The sequence below is a fragment of the Apus apus genome, chromosome 7 (genome assembly GCF_020740795.1).
Source record: "Apus apus isolate bApuApu2 chromosome 7, bApuApu2.pri.cur, whole genome shotgun sequence".
NCBI classification, from domain to species: domain Eukaryota; kingdom Metazoa; phylum Chordata; class Aves; order Apodiformes; family Apodidae; genus Apus; species Apus apus.
In genome coordinates this window covers 28,409,243-28,426,755 of record NC_067288.1, presented here as the reverse complement: position 1 = coordinate 28,426,755, position 17,513 = coordinate 28,409,243, and the positions used below count along the sequence as shown (strand labels likewise).

General features: G+C 39.3%; 1 long non-coding RNA gene across 1 annotated transcript; it reads left to right on the top strand.

The window, feature by feature from the left end:
- Positions 1-626: 626 nt before the first annotated feature.
- LOC127387363 (uncharacterized) lies at positions 627-16,406 on the top strand. The gene is made up of 5 exons (XR_007890113.1): positions 627-787; positions 5,121-5,366; positions 6,766-6,850; positions 7,632-7,692; positions 13,942-16,406. It is a non-coding gene; the product is annotated as an uncharacterized LOC127387363 (long non-coding RNA).
- The last annotated feature ends 1,107 nt before the right edge of the window (positions 16,407-17,513 follow it).

Sequence of the window (17,513 nt, the reverse complement as noted above, 5' to 3'; positions counted from 1 at the left end):
CTAGCGCACAGCTTCAATTAACCCCGCCTTTGTGTATCCCCAGGTTTGGAGTCCTGCATGGATGAAATAGCCTAACTCCATCCTGAGATTGACAAGTCATTAATTAGGACAGCAGGCCTGTCACAACCTCTAAGCCTCACCCGCACTTTCACTAGTTCCTTGGAGAGATAAATTGTCGCCTCCTATTGGGATTTAGCTTCTCACTTCCAAAGTACAAGCCTCAGTCATGGCAATGGATTGAAAATTACTCTTAGTATTTTTGTAGCCCTTTGGCCTGCACCTCTTCCTTTTGGATTTTACTGGTGAAGTCTCAGACTCTTGAAAACAATGGGAGTTTTGCCACTGATTTCACTGGGGCCAGAATTTCACTCTACATAATCTACAGGGAATCCTGAGAGAACAAATTTAATTAACAAACTAGATTATCAAGTGCAATGAAACAAAACCAGCCTTAAAATACCCTCAATTGTCTCAATAATGGAGGTAGTGACTTAGATAACTTAGGACAGGACTTAAATTTACATAATCTTCTCATAGTGGCTGAGAAAGCAGCAGCCAATGCTGTGAACTCTGATAAACTAACAGTGATTCCTTGTTGCAGGACAATGTTCAAAGTCCGTGGAAGAAGCCCGCAGTTAACAATACTACTGGACTCCAAGAAAGTAAAGCAAAGCTTTTACACAGGATAACCTGAAGGGTGACACTCTTGAGAATCCCTGGGAGTTGAATTCTTGCTTTGACACAGTGGCAAAGGGAGAGCACACATGATTTGGACTCAAAAAGAGCTGTATGTATTCATATAACTGTTTGCATTGTATTGCTTAAGTGTTCTCTAATGAAGCCATTAACAAAGAGGGTGATCATAGCCAGCCAGAGTGTATATGTAGTATATATTGTGTCAGAACAAAACAGAATGAGAAAACAGAATTTTACAGGAAAACCTGCATGCTGGAATTTTGATGATAATATTGTATTCCATTAGAAACATTCACATTTACTATCATGCACCCTGAAGAGTAGCCACAGTGCTAAAATGTTAGTGCTTTTGCAGCTCTACTAGTGTAGAGACAGCTGCTTCTGTTGGATTATATTCACAAGCAAAGCTCTAGCCAAAGCCATGTAGGTCACCATGTGGGGTTCCAGCACTTGCCACACTGCAAAAACATTATTTAAGACCAAGTTTATGGAGGAGCCAAGGGTCCTTCATAGCATCTGGGTGTGCTAGTTTCTATGTCATCGCTCAGAGAAAAATACATGGTTTCAAGACAGAAAATTGAAAGGGATTAATAGAAAGATTTTTGTACAATACAGAGCAATGCCTAGTCCCAGCTTTTGGTGTTCTATGTATTTATCAAAGTCATCAATGTATAGCTCATAGTCACTGTTTTCAAAACATCCATAGGCCTGTAGACAACATGTAGAATTAATGCAAGTACAGTATGTAGAAAAGCAACACCACTGAGAATGTGTATTTAATGGCATCCCAGCCTGTATAACACCAATTTTCACCATAAAGTTATAGTTAGTCATAATTATTAGAAAATCCTACCTTTTCCTTCCTATCCCCTTTGTAGTCAGCCTTTTACAAAGCACCTCCAAATTAATGCTATTTAACTGCTGGTTTTGAGCATGAAAGGACTTAGTTACTGTAACTTAAGTTTCCAGTGAGCAAGAGTCAACATGGCAGATTTATGCATGACCAGGTAAAACTCAGTGGCTATCACACCCACTAGCCAAGATCTCTGGGATTGCTCAAGTACAGAGACAACACAAAAGCACTTTCCCATTCTTCAGAGTTCAAGTCTAGCTCATTTTGGCAATGGGCATGAAGGAAAAGCAGTGCTGATCATGGCTGTGCTGGAAAAATAGAAGGAAAAAAGAAGCCTAGCTTCAGTCAGTCTCAATCCACAGGAAGAGCAAGACTCTTGTCCAGATGTTAATTAATACTTTGCTATTCATTACACACTGTTAGGCATATTAGATGCTAACTCATATTAACACAACCCAGCAAGACAAGCAATCATATCACAACTTGGGATACATATGACTGATTAATACAATGTGTAAGTAACTTAACAGCCAACAGCTTCACAGAAAGCTGCTGAGACACTCGGAGGAAAAGTCCTTCCTGAAAAACAAGTAAGAAACTTCCATTGCCATTTTCTTTCAAGTTTCCCATCAAACCTTCCTTTAGAAACATAAACAACAATACTTCTTTCCTACCTACTCCATCTGCAGTCTTGCATCTGCTGAGAAAGCAACACAGAGCTCTCCTTTGTCACACACCACCAGAAGCAAAAGCTCTTCTGCTACCAAAGTGAAGCCATTATGGACACCCAGGTGTATCCAGGGGCCTTAAAAAGGTGCACCTGGGCCTCATTAGGTTCACCAGGCCCTGCCTTCACCTGCAGGACCTTTATTCTTAATAACGCTGTCTACAAAAGATTGAGCTCAAAACAGCTTTCAGGTTAAGAAACTAATCAAATGCAGAGGCTCAGGTTGTTCCCATAAGCATGAAATGGCAAAATGCCTTCTTTTTTTTTTTTAACAGAGTCATTTTCCAGGATGGATTTTTATCCTGCAGTGTTTACAAGGCCTGTGTTTTCACAGCATTTGAGGCAAACAAAATGCTCTTGATGAAATACCAGCTCTTTCTGTGTGCAGAATATGGCATTAAAATTATAGAGCAAAAGAAGAAGTGGTTTACTTGCCTTGAGGGGAATTGAGAAGTGACAGTAGGCACTTAACAGCAAGTTCCAATTACAGCATTTAAATATAATTGCATACTCTGTTAATCTATGTCAGGGTGGCATCATTTTAATATGATTGTCACAGATTCCTTCTAATATTGTGAGTGATGTTAGTGAAGCTGAGCCTACTGAAAAAGTTCAGTTCCAGGTCTTAATATACACTCTAATTCTGTCCGTCAATTATGCTGCAGCAGAGTTCAAATAAAGGTCTGGGGATCTAGAGGATGTAGCAACCTTTATTAAAGTACTCCTACTGTAAATACATCTATGGGTCAGGAGACAGTTATCGTTTGGTTTTGTTATTTTTTATGAGCCAACTATATAGAAGAGACTCTTGTGTATAATTATTTGGGTGTGTCATGGAATCTTATTTCAAATGGAAACCGTGAAGTGAAATAACAAAAATTACAGTTTGACCTCTGTAAAAATGTTCATGTATGCATTTCTGTTTGTGCATTATGTAGAATATCAGAGGAGACAATTATAATTCAAGGATCCAAAAGCATTTTGTATGTCCCCTATTAACTCAAAACTCCTAATTACAGAGTGGAAATTTAGGTACACAAAGAAAGGAGATTCATGTTTAGTAGTTAAACTTCAAAATTCAGAATAGCCATTACTCTTTGGATAGTGGTAAAAATGTGTGGCAGACTGTTTCTTCTCATGTAAAGACTACTTGAAGGGGTTCCTGCCTCTTAGCTCCCCCACACCTAGGCCCATGTTGGGGTTTACTGCTTCCACAGTTGTGCTTCTGAAACTGGTTGCACGGTTGCACCTCAAACTCGATCAGAACTTATCTGACTTATAAAATATCCTCTTTTGGAGGATTTTCTAGTCCAGAAAAGCAGATTGATAAAGCAGCCCAAACAGCTGCATCAACAAAAATATCACAGTCATGTATTGCAGCTCAGGGGCTGGCATGAATGACTGAAGTAGAGAAAAGAGAGAAATTGTATCACAGAACTGTACCGTTCTTCACATGAGCTTCTCAAATTGCTGTCTCTGGCTAGAGAGTATTTGAAATGTCTTTACGCAGGTGCAAACTGCTGATTATACACTTCATCAAATGCTGTAGATATTTTCTGGGCAGTGTATATAAACAGAATTTACTGCAGGAATGTGAGGGAATCCATTAGTTTTATTGTAGTGATGACGACCATCAGTCAAGGGAATAAATCAAGAAGCATGCCCCATACAACAGAAAGCAGAAGGTGGAATTACAATACCTAATTTACTGAAACTTTCTTACTTCCGTGCAAATCATCACGAGATCTTCAGACAAGTTTACATCTCACATTAAAACATCACTGCCACCAACAAAACTATCCCCTAGCACCATGCTGGCACTCAGGCTGCTGTGATCGTGCAGGAAGAATGCCACTTACTGAATCACTGGATTTTCCTTGGCAGTTTCCCATCCAACACTACAGGGCTTGGCTGTGTTTAACTCTCAAGATCAGGCAGGATCTCAGCCAAAGTTGCATGGCCACATATTTTCTTAACCCTCCAACCAGCTGCCATGTTAAAAAGACAAGTTGCTAATGCCTAGCTACATGATTCTTGAAATTTAAGATGCTCTATTCTAGCATTTTATTGTGACAATTCATCTCTGAAAAATTGTTCCTGAACAGTTACCTATATTTAGCAGTCACCCTGTTTTCTCTGTAGTCATTTATGGGAGCAGATAATTTCAAAGTAGATTTTCTCTCATGGAAAGAACCGCAAAATATGGAGTTTCTTCTAAGATGACACTTGCTGAAGCAATGTCTATCCTGGGGGCTTATGAGAAAAGACCAAAAAAGAGATGTGCATTTTAGAAATCAGTGAAGCAAGCAAATGATTGTCCTGCAAGCTCTTGGGCAACACTGCACAGAGCTACCATATGCTTCCTAGTGCTCCCCTAACTGCCAGCTGTCTCCACCTTGCTCCTTCCAAATGGCAGAGTGGGCAGCTGAACTGCCAAAATTGATGTTTTGACCTGCAGTTACAGGCAGGGAAGAGGTTTGGGGTCATTTTGATGAGAACATAAGCTACATATAAGTAGAGCAAGAACAAAAGAGGGGGTCACATAATTCAGCTGCTGCCACGCAAGGGTAACTCAGGAAAAATGTAAGATTACAGGTATTTCTACCAAATTAGTGTGAGGTCAACAGCAAGTCCATATTCTGAGCAGTATTTTACATTAAGTTTTCCTTTACAGAAGAGGTAAAAGTAAAATGAAGTGCCAGGTGACAGAAAATCAGATCTGCTGCCCTTTGAATTCATGTCCTGACCTAAATACAGATTAAGTCCAACACAAACAAACCGTCAACAAATATGCAGGCAGAGGAATCTATACTACACTCACCATATCTTAAACTCCTGTTTCAGATGACCAAATCAGCTTTGCTGCATCTCTTGTATTCTCCCTTCTGGCCACGACAATGAAGAACCATCAGGATAAGAAATCTTATTACTCAGGGCTCCATGCCACAGTGTGTCTCACCTCTAAACTTTGGCACTTCTCAGTAGTGAGATGCACCCCAGTGAGTGGCACCCATCAGACAGAGGTGGCAAGTCCTCCCTACCTGCTGGACTTGGAACTTGCACTCACAGAGACCTACTGACACAAGGCGGGTGAGTGTACTTGTGTGTTTGCTTCTAAACCTGATTGAGGATGTTAGATGAAAGCACTTAGACTAAAAGGAGAAACCCCACCATTCTGCCAACTTGCAGTGATTGCTCCCCAATCCTGTCATGTTGCTAAGGATAGTATAGGAACTCCTGAGAAACCTAGTGTAAGATGCTAGCCTTATTAACATTGTTTAATGATTCTTTTCTTCAATGCATTGTTAGGATGATGTACCTGGTGATTTTTTACTATACCAGCTGGAATCCTAAAGCTTCCTTCTTCAGAAACATTAAATTGGATAGGTTATGACTGCCTGATTTCTCTTATTCTCTAAGGTATGCATCTCAGGGGGTTGTACGAATGAAAGCTTTTAATAATGAAACACATAATAGGCAGGTGTGAGGCAGAATGTAGGAATACATCCCTATCTCAGTTCTAAACTGAAGGCTTGGGAGAAATGCTAATAAACTGTTAAAAGGTTTTAATTTAGTGTGGTCCAAAGAAATTGTGTGCCCTTTGAATGTGAACTTAAGAGATCATAAAACCTCAAAAACTCTTATGAATTTGTGTCCATGACAGCCTGGAGACACTGAACATACCACAGGCTCTAGGAAAGGCAAAAGACAGTACAATTAATTTGGCAGTCTTCATTACCACAGTATCTTCCTGAGGGTTTCATGACCACCAGATTCATATGCTACAGCAACGCCACCTACCAACTGGGCAAAACCAGGCAGCAAAGGGCAAAAATATGCTTATCTGACTTTTAACTACCCTTTATATAGAAGCAAGACCTGCAGAAACAGGCTCCTGAGGAACAGGTTTTAGGTGGGGCGTACTATCTTTCTGTGTCCTTTAGCATTTTTCAAATTTTGAACAAGTCTTAAGGACAGCTAAGCTTTTCCAGGTTGGGTAAGAACCAGTATTTCTTTAGAAAAGAAAGACCCACTGAGTGAACCTGTACATACCCTAAGGAAGCATTTATTGCACAAGCTGGCAGTATTACATGTCAGAGAATCTTCAGAGGATCACTCCCTCTTAGCATCCCAAAACCCTCAGTTTAAGCTTTATTGCCAAAGACAGCTACCCCAAGACATAAATTCATAGAGAAGTCCAGTCTTCATGAGCTTTAATTCCCATAGAATGTGTTCCTTCAACTGTCTGGTCTTGAGGCTACCCAAAGTCTGTTCTAGCTAGATGCAATAAACAATTCCTCAGCAGTCATAGATCCTGATGGCATCAGATGAATGTCTTCAGCCACGGAAGACAACCAGGAGTGAAGTGTAAGGCTGGATTACTGAGCTGACTCTTCACTAAACTGGAATTTTCTCCACCCTAGAGTTTCTTTGTATTGACAAGTGGAACTGACCTTGTGCTTGGTGCATTTGTTCTTGTGTCCTCTAGAATGCTCTGTGCTTCCAAGTGCTCCTTGGTACAGAACAATACAAATGGCAAATCAAGCTCAAGTAACTAGGATGATGCTTCCTGGGTATGTACTGAATACAGACACACGCATGCTCATTATTTTCAACACCCCCTTCAACAACATATGTTGTTGCTTTTCCCTAATGATGCTTCCACTTTGCTAGTGTCTCTTTCTGAACAGGAGATGCACAACAGCTGGTGAAACAGCACAAAGTCAGGGCAGAGTAGCTATTAGAGGAGTTAACGAGTAAAGCCTGGACACCACTAGGAGACATTTTCCATGTCACTGTGCATTCAGCATGGAATCTGTGTCATCACATGGTGCAGCAGCCTTGGCAAATCTGTTCCAAAGCTGAGTCTGCTGGCACTTTGCAACTACCATCATCCCTGCTGTCACTGCTCTTTGGCTGCCTTACTGCAAATGGGATTCTCTTGTCACCTCTGCTGCCTCAAAGACAGGCAGGGATAAGTTCAGATCTAACTAACCTACCTAGCCTGTCACTAGGCTGAATGGTATTATTCTGGACTCCCTTTTAAGTGGTATTTGTCCATAATAGGCATCCTGTAAAAACAGGGATGCAATTATTTTCTGCTTTTATCCAGGAATAGAGGGAACAGGGGAGGAATTCCTGATTCTCTTCGGACATAACTGTGTTCAAGTCAGCTTAGTTCAGATGTTGTTTTTTCAGTGAAGATCGTTCACCAGATAGAGAATCCCTAAAGTTCAGGCATTAAACCTGAATTATTTAAAGGGACAGCAGACCTTACTGGGAACTGTAGTTTCTCTTGTGTGTAAATCAGCGTAGGAGCAGGTAATATGCTACTGTTAATTTTGTGTCTTTCAGAGGCAGTTCCTTCTACATAAAACTGTATCCACTGAGGGCATGCAGTTATAAAAATGGAAAGGTAGGAGGACACAGCAGCTCCTGGCTCATTTGTCAATTGCTGGGAGCCTATCATGCTCCCTACCGTACAAGACACACTTGTTTTTCCTACTGTGCTATTCCTTTTCTACATTTCACCTGTTTCATCTATCCAATTAAGCTGATCATTATTTTAAGAATTTTGAGGAACCCTTCAAGGCAGTTACTCTGCTCCGATGCACACTTTGCACAGAAAGGAGGATATTAGCTGCCATTCCATTCTGCTGATCTCATTTACCATGGAGGGGACACACTTGTTCACTGACCCCTCTGGATTGCTGGCAGCAATTGGTGAAGGGATTTGCTCTATACCCACCCTATGGGAGTTTTTCTCAGTGTGACTGGTTTCCGGGGCTAACACATACTTAAACACACCCTGAGGATTTTTGCTTGCTTCTTTCCCCTATATCTGCACACAGCCAAAGCTTTGGGAAAGTCTCAAGGAGGGTCGATTCCCACTTTAGAAAGAAACTGGCTGGAATGCTGTGGGGGCTCACAGTAATGGACCACTTCATACAGCCAGCACGTTGACGTGGGTCTAGAGGCCTTCTGGAAAAAGAAGATTCAATGGCTGGGTTCATTATCCACAGGCTGCATTGCTGTGCTAGGACACAAAAACTGCAAGAATAACAACCCTGCATTGAGAGATCTTCAGAGAAGCAAAACTGCTGATTTGCTAACTGTTTTCTCCCTTCTGCCAGCTCCTGCATAAAAGGGAAAGAACAATATCTGTACAACCTCTACTTCTGTGGCTGCAAGGTTTCATAAAATCTTTTATTAACTTGCTATTATGTATCTGATGCATGCCTTTTTTTTTTTTTTTAAGTTTAATCTTTTGATGTAGAAAATAAAATACTGTTCTTTAAATATTCTTATTACTTGAGCAATTATAGTTTTAGAGTCCAGCTTTCTCTCCTCTGCTTTCTCTACAATTGACAAAACTTTCAGGTTCATCTTCTGGCTTTGACATATTTTTACACCTCTCATATGTTCATTTTACTCTCCTCCTGCTCTTAGCTACACTATTGCAAAAGACAACTGGTGGCATTTTTGGATAACGCAGTTTTTTGGAAACCTTGCCCACAGCAGAGGGATCAAAAGGACAAAGTCCATTTTTTCTGTTTGTCCCAGATACACAAAATATGTCGACATACATAAGCTTCACTGGACATTCATACAGACAAAAACTACACTGGTGTTGGCTAACAAATGCCCCTCAAGCATTTATTTCTCAAGCAATCAGAAGAATTCCCTGATACCAATACCAAATAATTTTCATCTAGCATGTCTGGAATAACCTAATCAACTTAATGTGACTATATATTTTAAATGGTACTGGAGAACAACTAGAACAGTGAAGTACGACTTGGAGCAATTTTTACTCTAAACTTTACCAGACATTGTCTGGTTTAGTTTATCTTTATGGCTGGTTCCTTAGCTTCTGGCAAGGCAAGTATTTAAAAACTGAACATATGTTGCATAAAATGACAATGCATGTAAATTAATTATTTTACTGTGACATACATTTTTAGCACAGCTCCCTTTCTGCAAAGCAATTCTGATCATGCTCTGTGAAGTCTGTGTGGCCACGTCTGTTAACGTGCAGCTGCATTTCAGGACTAATTAATTACCTGTAAATGCAGGTAAGCAACCTATGTGAAGGAAAGATGAACTTTCAAATAATTGATCGAAAGAGGATGGGAAATATTGTAGCAATCAGTGCTTCGGGAGTAGCTGATAGGGTTCATAAGCTCTTTATGTGGATTACTGAATGTCTGACTCGTGGATTCAAGTTACTTACATGCAGTGCAGGTGCTATTTAATCACCCACCTTGTAGATGAGTTGTAGATAATATTTTTTTTTAGGTAATTGCATAGAAATACAAAGCATTGTGGTTACTAGCTTGAAAGAGGGCTAATAACAATCATACTATTTGCTTACTGCTTCCCAAATAACCTTCCTGACAAGATTTTTGTTCTTAAAAACTGAAACCGAATGAGAGAAAACAGAATCAGAACTGCCTGAAATGTCAAATCTTAGGAGCACAGCTTGGAGAGCAGACAGATGGACCTAGCAAAAAGCAACCGCATATAAAAGTGCTATAATCCGTTGGAGCAGCATGTTAGTCGAGAACAATCAGATTCAAAATTGTTCCTCTGAAATTTTCTCGCTGGCAACCAAACATTGTGACTTTTGTCATCATGCTATGAGGATGAATCAGATGGGTGACAAGAGCCAGGGACTGGAGGGAAAGCAGCAGATGTGAAGACAGAAAAGTGAAGCCAGCACAAAATGCCGCTATCGCTTACGAGGGGAGGTTGTGATTATGGCATTAATCAACATCCCATAATCAATGGCAAAAACTCTTGAGGAGTGCCAATATCTATTCATCTTTATTTATGCATATGCCAATCCTTCTTTATAATGTTGTCCCTGGGAGTAGTTTCCAGGTTATAAAGATTGTTGCCATGAAGAGAGAAAATTGTAGTTCATGACCTGGAGGCCAAGGTAGTGCATAATAACGCTATTGTGCTCTGGGATGTACAGAGAGCTCTATAATGGGGTGGAATGTAACCAAATACAGCATTCCTGCCTAAAGTCAACAATGCATTTGAAACAGAAAATTCTAGCTGTGCTATTAGAAATATGCTTTTGCCAGGATGTAATTACACAGAAAACCAAATTAGATCACAAAAGTGCTAGTATTCCTGACATCAACAGCCAGAAAAGTACTTTACCCCAGCAGCTTACCAGTCCTGTGAACAATGGCAAGTTGTGTTGGAGGCTGTTAGCCTGGGATTGACTCCTACCTTTCAGTGCATAACACTTAACTCCTTCCTTGCCTCTTGAGCAATGTTTTCTTGTCTTGGTCACCCCGTAATTATATCCAATATCTGCCATATTTGAGGCTGAGAACTATTTCCCTGTATAGTACTAAAATGTCCTAGTTATAAGCCTTGAAATTATCTAAAAGAGAGCCTGCCTTAGCAGAGCCTGCTGTTTCCAGAAGGCTGCAGCTCTGCACACCAGATAAGGAGGCCTCAGGGATGCTTTGCTGGTTTTGGCAAGGACCATAATAAAAACAGAAAGCAATTCTGACTTCTCCTCTTTACTAGTTGCAATTTTGCTTTCTATTTTCAGCATACTTGTAGAAGAACACCAGAGTGTCGTTTTTATATTCAGACATACAGATAATAAGTTGCATCACACTAAGTTGGAGCCTGACATGCTTTTTTTGAAAGACTGGAGTGTTAAAAGTTTATGGGAAGTTTGACTTAAAACTACAGTCTACACCACATTCCCCAGGGGAAAAGACAAGAAGCTTGGAAATGATGCTCCATTTGCATTGCATGGTATCTGAATATACTGGAATAAGTTGCTTTATGTGATATTATGTGACTGAATGTAACCAAGTATAACCATATGGTCCATAAAGTAACTTGTGAAATAGTCTTGTCTTACCCTGGGAATAGATGTTGCTCATTTACAATCCCCAAAATTGCAAGTAGTGCAAGGGAGCTGGGCTGTATTTTGAGGCCAGTGCAGCAGCCAAACAAATCCTGACACCAGTTCAGCTATAAAATGTACTTGTAGGTCAAAGATACAGAACAACTTGTATCCTGCTGATTGCTGTCTTTGGTGTTCCCCAGCACAGATCTGTTCAATATTTAAGAATGCTAAACTACCATTCCTGGTGATGTTAAACTGAATGTTGTAAGACTGCCACGTTATTCTGGTAAATTCTCCAAGGAAAATAATAATCTCAGGATCCAGTTCTCCTACACATCTATCTCAAGGATAAAATCACCTGTTTGAAGTGATCCCAGCTCACTCCTCTGTAGCCTTGCTCCATCTCTGCTGTCTTTGACAGCTAATTCTTTCTCATTTCTTTGAGTGTAGTTTAATCACATAAAACCACACTAACACTTTTCAATTATTTTAAATGTTCACTATTTCTAGTTTGTCTATTATAATGATTTGTAAATCCTAGAAGCTTTCCTGACAAACTTTGAAGGACTCTACTAGCATTTCAATGTCTGTCATTTTCAGCAGCAATTGGAGGTTATTAAGTCACAGTTACTAACATGAACCATAGTTAAAAAGTTAAGACTCAGATTGTAAATACTTCAATGTCCTGGATTGATCTGAATTTGGACAATAACCTGTCTCTTTGTGGGTGTATGCTTGCATGTGCATCATAGATAATCTGATTATGAATGTTGGATGAAAAGATACCAAGATAATGACTTCTCCACTGCTCAAAGAACTAATTTTTGAGACCTATTTCACCTGTAGAAGGAACTGAGTGCCTGAGCTATTTAGGCTTAAATTTTAGTGAAATTTAGTGAAATAATTGCCTTACCAGATATTGAATTCTTATTCACATCTGGCAGTAACATGCAGTCATGAAATATGCAGGAAAAAGAGGAATTAAAGAAACATAGGAATGAATAGAGGTATGCATCGAAACACTGAGTAGTGTATGTCCCTTTCACAGTATTTTCCCATCTCTCAGTTTCTTCCTAAAACGTAATTTGAGTGGGTGGCAAGAAAACAAAGCAAGCAACCTCACAAGCAATTACAACTCCCTTTGATCTCATTATTTCACCTCTAAAAGTCCAATAGTAAGACACTAGATGTGGGAAAAAACGGAAATAAAGATTTTTTGACCTTTGTCCTTTGGACATCAACCAGATCTTTTTTTCCTACTGTGACTGATAAGCACAGCTAAAAGGGTATGAAGACATGCCAGGCACATCCAGGTTCTTTATCTGCAAGCTTACCTCTTCCTTCCTAGAAAGGGAGAAACCTCTACACATTACATTATTAAGCTGCAACTAACAAAACTGGTGCCTTCTTCCTGTCACACTTGACAGCAGACTGAGGATATGCAAATCACGAGACTACAGATTTATTTCCCCTTATTTCATTAAATATGTATTTGTGAGGGAAACAGACACAGCCGGGATTATTCCCATAGAACAATTTCATAAATTGCATGTGTTCTGCACAGACTTCTAGGCACAGACTAAACATTCAATCCTCCTTCCATAAATTTTTTCCTCAGGTCTTTCATTTTATTTTTCTCTTCTCTCTGCCTTGTAAAAAGTTGAGCCATTTCCTCCATCAAATTATCATCTTCCTAAAATAAGAAAATAGAAGCTTCTGACAACTGTATATCATTACAGTATTCAAGCTACATAAAATAATCCCAACATCTGTTTCCCTGTCAGTTTTCCAAACCCTAACCTACTAATAGTATGCTAAACGGATGGTAAAACCAACTATCACACTATCTGGATGCTTCTGATTAAGTAAGTGCAATAGGATGTGTGGCAGCTTTTGTGACAACACGAAATGAAGGGGAAAAAAAATAGATGCAAAGAGAATCACAACAAAAAAGGAGCATATGTTATCAATAAGCAAACATTAAAAGTAAACTCCAAAAAAATAATTTTAGGACCAGTAGTTTATCAGAACAGATTTGAGACATTCTGTTTTTACAGTTACATCACTTACCACATGATTTCTTGCTTGTTTTAAAATCATGGCTGACCAATGAGGTAGCAGCTTGGTATAATTCTGTTTTTCTAAAGTATGTCTAATGTTTGGAAAGATGTTCTCTTGATGTCGATGTTTTACCCTGGATACTTGCATCCTGAAACTGCTTTTTTATCAGCTGGCAATCATTTTAATGTTAGGAATTCTGCAGTGAAGGCTGTTGTCATCTAGTCATGCTAGTACATTAAGAATGTTCTATTGCATATGAGTGTAACCTTGGTTCATGCTGAGGAAGTGATAGCTGAACTTGGTAATACAGTTTTCCTTAACTATGCTGGGGCCATAGATGAGACAAGAGGGGAAAAAGAGGTTGTCATGACATCCATTTCTATGCCAGACTTGAAAAGGACCTTTCTTCTGCTCGGTGCATGTAATGTGACTAATGACTGTAAGTACCTAAGAATGGCAAACTGAACCAAACTGGAGACCCTGCTGTTTTAACATCCAATCTCCAATAGCAATGAGCAGCTGAAAGAAGCATATAAGAACAGAACAAGCAGACAGGTAGACAGTGATACTTTCTCCCAGGTTCTGACAACCTGCACTGTACGAATTTCCAAAGCCAGAGATGGTGTTCACATCCTTTGGATGAACTGTCCTCACTGGACTTTGCTTTTCTCAATTTAAAGAATCCATTGTTTAATTCCCTTTTCCTTGTGGTCTCCACAGCTGTCTGGATGCTGCAACTTGGAATGGTTCATGCTTCTACATCCTTTCCTTTTTTGTGCTATTTAATGTGAAAAGTGACAGTCATCTGCAGCTGCCTCATCCCTGTTCATCAGCTCAGCATCTGACTTCCAACCCATTTTAAATTGCTCGTTCCCCTATAACCCTAATACCTCCCTTTGTAACTGCCTTCACGAATGAAGGTGCAGTGATTAAATCGCAGTGATTACATGCCTGCACTGACTTCTTTGTTATGCATTGTAGTATATGACTGGGTTTGTTATCCAAAGCCTCCCAGGATACTAGTTGTATGAAATAAAAAACAAAATAAAGTTCAGGTTTTAATGGTAGAATTCTAGGTATCAAAATGTAGCAGAGAATGGAAAGAAATGGAACCAAGTAGCAAACTTCTAAGATAGAACACCTTCTAATTACAATAACGCACTCCAGGGCTCAAATTATCAAATGATAATTTACACCTAGGTGATTTGACAGCACTCGGCCTTTGGCCTTCTGCCTAACAACACAATAGGCGTAAATCATTACCAAGTGATTCACACCCTGTCATGTCTTATTGCTTAATTAATTTGTCTAGAAGGCTTTCCATGAGAACATATAGCAAATGCCTTTGTTGTACATCTTTTACTAAGGGTGTCATTACCTGCTCTCTCTGTCATTCTCAGCTCTTGTTTCAGCCACCTGTGTTTTAAAAATGTCCAGCAAATTTTTGCATTTACCATGCAGTCATTTAAAATTATGCTGGAGTTTTATGCTCTCTGCTTTTAGGTAAGTTCTTCTGTTGTTCTCTGGCTGCTGTATTTGTGGACCCATGGGTGGAGGTTAAATTCATGCTGAGCTGAAGACTGCAGAGAGCCTAGAACAGTATCTTATGGATCACTGGAAAATTGCACTCAAGCAGTTAAGATGTTATTTTTGTTAACTAGTAAGTGTACATTTTCTCAACCAGGAATATTAATATCATATATAATCTTAAAACAAGTAAAGCTATTTTGTTGAGGGAGATATTAAATATTTTGAATATAAATAACATATAGTGGGCTTTTGCAATGATCCAGTCCTATACCCCATCAGTGTTCAGAAGAATAATAAATATGATGATACAAAAAAATCCACATTCGTGGATAATATAACTACTGATAGACAGGATGATCCAGCTGCAGCCTTGAGTACTTAAAACCAGAATGATTCTAGAATGGAAAGGTTACTCTGGTGCTGCTTTTATACATTTTCTGACCCCTTTAGTAGGGAGGATGCTATGTTAGATGGATCAGACATTCAGAAAGGCTTATCTTACGTTCTTACGAACATAGATAACCAGAATTTCCCAAGGACTGTTTGCTACTAGAAAGGCAAAGAAATTACAAGAAATAAGTCTTTACAATGGCAATATTTTTTCTAGCTGTTTACTCAAGACATTCAAGTGCCCATGAAAGTGTCCTTGAACTATCTCAGGTTGTGGCACAGTCATTGTTGGCCACACTGAGGTTTTTCATGTCAGTGCAGGTCAATGCAGAATCCAAGTTCTGTCCAAGTAGTATTTTTTTTCTTGGCTACATCTGCAATTCTTGTTAGAAATTTTATTTTGGGCACCCATTACTCTAAGAAAACTCCATTGCACACAAAGGAATGGACACAACCTGAGGAAAACTGAAGTCAGCTAAATAGCTGAAGAGCCATAACAACCTATGAAATTTTCACTTTTATCTTCAGATGTGACACCCTCCTAGCCACACAGAGCAGCAGTGAAACACCTAAGGAACTAAATTAAGACAATTCTTGTTTATCATGGAGATAATTTAAGAGCTTTGAGATGGTTAAAACTGGCAGGGTTTGATTCAGCGAGTGAGGACTGAAAGCCTTTTAATCTCAAAGCTACCTCAGAGCTAGTCCTTGATTATTAATGCTATTAATATATATTAAGTAACAAAGAAGTACTAGGAATGCAAAAAACAGACACAAGGCTACATTTAACTTCCAAAACTCTTATTTCTTCTTAATGAATTTTTCTCTTTGAAAATGAAAGTTCTCTGCCTGCAACTTATCACAAAATAAACACCTGCAAACTACAGAAATTTACTTTACTCCTTTGACAACTAAAGAAGGAGCATCTGGAAAATGCAACCCAGAATCTGGGCAATTGGAAATTTGATTGCAAGAGAATATAAATTGTTTCCTTACATACAGTTTCCAAATTAAGACTATTTTCTGAGAATGCCCCTTATCCAAAGTACTGTAATACTTATAAATACAACTATTTCTTAACTGAAACGTCAAATGAACAAGTTCCAAGAAACACATTTACATATTTTCTTGCCTATGTTTATTTGCCCTGTCAATAATAGTTTTCACCTTTCCACTTATCTGAGATTGAGTTTCCTGATAAGACTATGTTTTTATATGTATTTGTGTAATGGCAAAATAAAGATGGTAACATCAGAATTTGGCTCTCCCTGTTTACAAGTGTCTTGACTCTAGTTGTGTACAGGTGACTGGGACATAAGCTTCAACTGCCTTTCAGGAGATTAGTGCTCACTGTTGTCATTGTAGCCATTTGCTCTAGAGCCTCATGGAGGTTTTTGTGTGTGTCCTGTTTTGCACAATGGAAAGGACACTGTGAAGTAACAGATAACTAAGCCAATTGTGCAGCAGGATGCTTTGAAGAGGCGGAGGATTGTATCAGCCCTGAGTGTTACTAAATTTGTTTTCATTCAAGAAAAGAAACTGATAGAAGTGACATAATTTTTCAAGCAGTTAAAAGAATATGCACCATGCAGGCTGTGCACAATGCAGACATGCCAGAGGACTGTTTGTTTGTCTGGACCCAATCACAGAGAGGCATGGATGAAAGCCATTAAAGTAAGTGCATGTTTCTCGTGTTTCACTGTCCACTGTAAAAAAATAAAAAGCTAGTAATTGTGCTTTCTGTTTATTTACTTTAATATAATCTCTGCAGTAGAATGTTGGTTTTATTTCCCTGCTGTTACATCACCTGCTTCTCATCGTGGGTACCGAGAGCATGAACACACCACCACAGTGTTCCCTCTTCACAAAGTCTCTTTCAGTAGACCCTGGGGTAAAGGAAGCCACAGCCTGACTCCTGCAGCCCACTTCTGCCATCTTTCTCTTGCTTCTGACTGGAGTTTTGGCTTCTCCTGGGAGACCTGCCTTAGCTACAGTGGTCCAAAGGTGGTGGTGGGTTCATCTGAAGATCAACCATCCAGCTCATTTTGTCTCAAGTAGACAATTCCACAAAGGAATTCCAAAACAGGTCTTGAAAAGGGAAGGAAATGATAACTGAAGGCATGAATATTGAGTAGTGGGGGGCAGTGCAGGGCAGCTGACCATAACAGGTGGTACAGCTATATAATGAAGTGGAGACAAGAACAAGCTCAGAACTTGAGCAGTCATGAAACCAAAGTTTTCCTCGGTAAGAAATAGCTTTTCGAAGAAAGCAAGGGCTATAAAATACATAAGTAATATTTTGAAGGAACAGCAGGCAAAAATCCCATCTTGATTCTGAAGATTTCCTGTCTACAGCTTTGTCTAGTATTTAG